The sequence below is a fragment of the Lampetra fluviatilis genome, chromosome 26 (genome assembly GCF_964198595.1).
Source record: "Lampetra fluviatilis chromosome 26, kcLamFluv1.1, whole genome shotgun sequence".
In the NCBI taxonomy this organism is placed as follows: Eukaryota; Metazoa; Chordata; class Hyperoartia; order Petromyzontiformes; family Petromyzontidae; genus Lampetra; species Lampetra fluviatilis.
Genome location: NC_136300.1, coordinates 13237276 through 13243201, shown reverse-complemented (window position 1 = coordinate 13243201; position 5926 = coordinate 13237276).

Here is a 5926-nt window from a genome sequence, read left to right as displayed (position 1 = left end):
TCTTGCATCTTTGTCATTTATCCATAAAATACCATTTTGTTGTGGAATATAGAGTTCCGCTCCATTTCTAGCCTCTCTGGATGGGGTGCTGGCCATGAGATGGCCTCTCCCACACCACAGGAGCCGTGAGATGGCCTCTCCAATACCACGGGGGCCGTGAGATGGCCTTTCCCACACCACGGGGGCCATGCGATGGCCTCTCCCACACCACGGGGGCCGTGAGATGGCCTCTCCCACACCACGGGGGCCGTGAGATGGCCTCTCCCATACCACGGGGGCCGTGAGATGGCCTCTCCCATACCACGGGGGCCGTGAGATGCCCTCTCCCACACCACGGAGACCGTGAGATGGCCTCTCCCACACCACGGGGACCGTGAGATGGCCTCTCCACACCACGGGGACCGTGAGATGCCCTCTCCCACACCACGGGAGCCGTCACACCGAGCTCTGTCCCAGCAGCAGCGTCAATCCAAACTCTTCTGGGTCGTCCTCGCTTTTCCATTCGTGCAAGGTTATTTTTTCCCAAAAAAATTTTGGGGGTGGGAATTGTGTAAAAATATAACTGATGCATCCGTTAGCAGGTAAAAATTCTAATAAGATAAAAGGTTGTTTTTGACATTATCCCTAACATCCATGCCAACACGTGCAGTTCTGTATGCAGCCAGCGCCACTTGTATGCGTTGGCATTTATAGACGTTTGAGTTGCGCCTCGAGCAGTTATCACCGTTTTAAATTGTAACCTCACGATGGGGTTCTTCGCAATTGCCAAAAACTGCCTCCAGGCAATAACTGGCACGAAACGAGGTGGCTGCCTCCTTCACATATGTTAAAAGCTGCTTTGCAACAATGGGTTTAGTATTTTACATGAAGGGATGTTCAATATTAAAAAAAAATTGCCCAATTTTCTTGAACTTTATTCTTCAATGAAGACTGAATTCCTCTGTTGATTAAGCGTGGAATAACAAGTGAGGCATTTCACATTAATTGTCCAAATGTTGGGTGAAAGCGATCAACATTTTATTTGCATCATTTTCTATTAACACGTGAATTCCAGATACATAGAGACCCATATAGATACATTAAGAACAACCCACAGAAGTGCGATTGTGGGCATGCAACCCAAACTATGGACCATCTGCACCCCATCGCAGGAGAAATAGCAAAACGACAAACTCTCTCCTGAAACCCCTCTCAATGTGGCAATCTTCCTTTGTACGGCTCATGTGGATGCAGAGCAACAACTACAATTTCACATTCAGGTGGCAATCAGATGCTGACATTGGCATCTTCTAGCTCCTGAAAATATTGCTGCTGTCATAGACAAGAATAGACCCGGACTGAAAGAAACGTGTTACTCGTCAATTGTGTATGTTGGCTTCCACGACCAATACAGTTGTGTCTCGCTTAACGAAAGGGATACGTTACGCGAAAATTGCTCGCTATAAAGTGAAAATTTGTTAAACGAGCATCGTCCCATGTCAAAAGCCGAGTTACGTTTCAGGCCCCAACATTTTCCACTCTTGAACAACTTTGTTTTTACTTGAAAAATACAAATTAGAATTTTAAAATAGAGTAAAGTAAGAACAAATCCAATATCACACGTAAAGAAACAGCGCTTGCAGGTGCCTGTCCTCCGTGTCTGCAATTAATTAGTGGGCTCCCCTCACCCCTCCCCCCACTCCCCATCCACTAGTTCAGCACACCTGTATGTTGGAGAATAAACCCACAATAATTACAACCAGCCTCATCAGGCGACAGCCAGAATTGTGAAGAAAGCAAGTGTGTCACATCGACAATTGCGCCAACTTATATATTTTTTCAATCAGCAAAACCGGGAACGCTTAAAGGCGACATCACCTTTTTGCCAATTGAACCTTATGGCGGGATCCCGGGGTCCCGAATAAACGAAAGTAAAAATCGTAATTAATTTATTTTTGGCGACTCCGTCCCACCGCACACATAAACGCCACGACCCACCTGGTGCGGATCATTCTGTTGTCATGTCCAAGCGCAATGAGGACGAATGCGCAGAAGAGCTGAACAAGCGAATGCACTCCATGCTCGGGTATGGCCAGGATCAAAAGTCTTTTCCAAAGCTGCTCAAACTGCCTACACGACTTAAGTCCTTCATTTGTCACAACGGTGTGCATAATACAGTGGAACTGCTCTCTTATCTTTATTATTATTTGTGACCTACCAATGTCTGCAGCCAGGATCAATCGATGACAATCCGATTATCTGCAGATATTTAACAGATGAGATGCGTTGCACCGTTAGTTCCTCCTGTTTGATAATACTTCTCTTGTCCGTTTGCATCTGTGAAGATAGGTTTTTTTTGCGGTTAAGCCATAGTCTCCACATACCGCTCGTATCAATGTGGATAAGAGGAGTGGCGACCCACTACTCTGTAGAGTAACATTGGTGTAGTGACGTACATGGAGTCACTATTGCGTTAAGCGACAGCTACTGTCACAAGAGTGGAGCTGTGCGTCTTTGAGCCTCTCTCTGACACCAGAGTAGGCATGGCATGGAAGCGGGCCCTAGGGGGCATGGCTCTGGTGGCGGTCAGAGAAAGGGCAAGTGAGGACGTGACAGTCTGGGTGAACCCGAGAGGGCACGTGACCGGAACAGGGTAGCGAGGGGGCCCAAAGGGTGACTTGAGGGACACGTGGTGCTCTGTCGAGAACCTTTGGTGAGATCCAGAAGGGGGCGTGGCCGAGGGCGGAGCGAGGCCACGCTCGGGAGCATAAAAGGAAGGTCCCGAGAGCAATCGCGGCTGTCTGCTGGAATGGAACCCTCGGTGCTACGTCTCTTCGGTCGTCGGTCTTCGGTCGTTACGCTCGGCATCGTGGACCAGACAGTGTGTTGCTGACCTGACCCGTTTATGTAGTTACCCTGTTGGGGTCTAATAACTGTGTACGTTTATGTAGAAACCCTGTTGGGGTGTTATAATAAACGTGTTGCCTCCAAGTTCAAGTGTGTGCCTCCGTAGAACCCACTACATTGGTATAAACACTTGCTACAATATGAACAGCGCGTTGAAAACGCGTATTATTTTATGTACTGATTACAAAGTGTGTTCACAAATCCACACTGAGAAACACAATGATTGACAGACGGGTGTAAACTATTTTTTCGATCGTATATTTAAATAGAGGTACTGCAGGTAAGTAGTTTTCAGTTTTATAGGCATAGTTTAACAAGACAACACTTGCCACCATCCTTCAAACCCATTAGTGAAAAAGAGCAAAATTTGTATTTACATTATAATATGTGTATGCGAGAGCCGGGGGGTCTTATTGGACCCCGGGGTCCCGCCATAAGGTTCAATTGTTGTAGCCACCCCGAATAAAGTGAAAGTGTGATTGCTAAAAACGGACGCTGGGTGGCGATCGAAACCAAAATGAAGTGAGCGAGAGCGTTCATCGGCTCCTTCACAATTCTGAGCCAGTGGTGGAAATTCCACATTCCGATAAAAATTATAATGATGTGAACTTGTAACGGCGCCACCATCAAAGTATTCCGCTCACTCTCAAAGAGAGAGAGGAAGAGAACTACTAAGAGGGGTGAGGCGCCACATACGTGCGGGAAGCCAGCGGCTCTGTGGCTCTACTCACGAGATATGTTCAGCCAAATGAACGGGCATTCATACACGTGGGAAGGAAAATGTAGGAACATGGAGAAAACCCTTACGCAACGTGGGGGGCAAATACTGCACGGTACCATTGTTGGAAACCATTGTTTTCACTGTGCATGCTCAAAGAAATGTTGTGAAAACATACAAGGAATCCTGTAGCACACTATGATGCAATAACGGCAAAATCAAAGCACTTAGCCACACCATTCCGACTTTCATATGCAGGAAGGAAATTGTGAATATGCGTGGCAACATTGTTTTTTACCGTAAATCCGATTATTTGTTTGTGAAAAGCAGTAAATAAATCCTACATAACACCAAAATACTATAACAGCTAAACCAAACTACAGTTTGTTCTCCTATAATGCAGTGGGTTGCGTTCCTGAAGAACACCGCGTTATGGGAAAAACGCGGTATAATATATAATATAGGGTAAAGCACAGTCCGCGATAACACGTGAGATGCGTGCGCAGGCTGCACAGAGACCGAGGCGCGTGCGTAGCATCTAGAAGCATCCAGCAGCATCCCAATGCATTGTGCAATGACGCTGCGCCAACGCAGCGCAAAGTAGTTCCGTTCACTCAATCGCGTTATATCCAGTTCGCGTCTGCGTTATAACAAAAAACGTGTTCCCGAATAAATTAATTGCGTTATATCCAATTCGCGTTGTGAAAACACGCGGCGTTCTAGGAGAACAGGCTGTACTTGGCTACACCATTACCACTGTGATATGCACAAAGGAAGTTGTGGAATTGTGTCGTACCATTAGATTCGTTGTAAATCATAATTTTTGTTGTGAAAACACGTACAAATCCTTATTTTTATGTAAAAACATTACAAATATATATACTTTCGCACACTATCATGCTATGGCAGCAAAACCAAAGCACTTAGCCACATCATTCCCACTGTAATATGCAGGAAGGCGATTGTAAAAAATAAAAATATAGGTGGTAACACTGGTTTTGGTGTGAATCGTGACATATATTTGTGAAAACCCATGCGTGTGATGTGCATTTTATTGGTTAGCTTAGGAGTCGATATTAATTGGAAATCTAATAAACCAAGACACCACAGGGCGTCTGCTTCTGTCAGCTCTCCCATTGCCCTTTTGTCTCGAAGGCCGTTCTTGCACCTTTAAAGCTGAGCTAGGTACGGCTGAAGGAGGACGTTTAGCCTTGCCGATAATCCAGGATTTGAACAGGGTGGAAACTTTTCACACGATCAAAAGCAATGTTCTTAATCTACAAAGCCAACCATGATGGTGTTTTAAAGTAGTTTGTTTTTTAGTGGATAATAATAGTTTCAACGTATACTAATACTATGCTGCACGTTATTCGCTCACTCTTGAAGAGAGAACGACTCAGGTGTGAGCCAGCACTACCAAGACTCGCTCAAGCCGGAGACAACCCTCTCAAGTGTAATTGATGGAGATGTTTGTTATATAACGTTATAGTTATGTTCTAATATTCCTTCATGGGGGTTTCACAAATGTTTGCTAAGATTCACAAAACAACTGTTACCACATATGTTCACAATTTCCTGACCTCTTGACGGAATGGTGTGATTTGTCTATGGGATTAAAAGTGATAATAATGTGTGATAGACATAAGTGCTACCACACAATTTCACAATTTGTCTTTCATATGACAGTTGGAGCGGTGTGGCGAATTGCTTTAGTTTTGCCGCAATCGCGTTATTGTGTGTTATAGGATTTCTGTGTGGGGTTTCACATTGGTTTTATGATTCACAGCGACACCAGTGTTAACCACAGTTTTACAATTGCCTTTCTTCACATTACAGTTGGAATGGTATGCATAATGGCTTAGTTTTGCCGTCATGGTGTTATAGGATGTTTTTATTTAATATATAGGATTAAAAGCGTTTCGGTGTGTTATAGATCTTATTTTAAATGGGATTCACAGCGAAACGAATATCAAACGTCCAACCAACGTCTCCTGGTCTCTATCCCCATGCACTGAAAAACACCGCACGCGGAACGAGTAAAAGGGGTCGCTCGCGGGCGCTGTTTGGGGTCTTGGTGGAGAGGGAGGGGCGGGGTGGGGATAGCGGTAGGGAGGGAGAGGGAAGGGAGGGGAATGAAGGAGGGATGGGGGGGTGAAGGAGGGATGGGGGGGGTGAAGGAGGGATGTGGGACTGAAGGAGGGATAGGGGAGGGAGGGAGGGATGGATGGGGAGGGAGGGAGAGATGGGTAGAGGGTTGGGAGAAGGGATGGGTGGGGTAGGTGGGGGAGGTGGAGTCAGGGAGGGGGTTGTCTCGACGCTGCT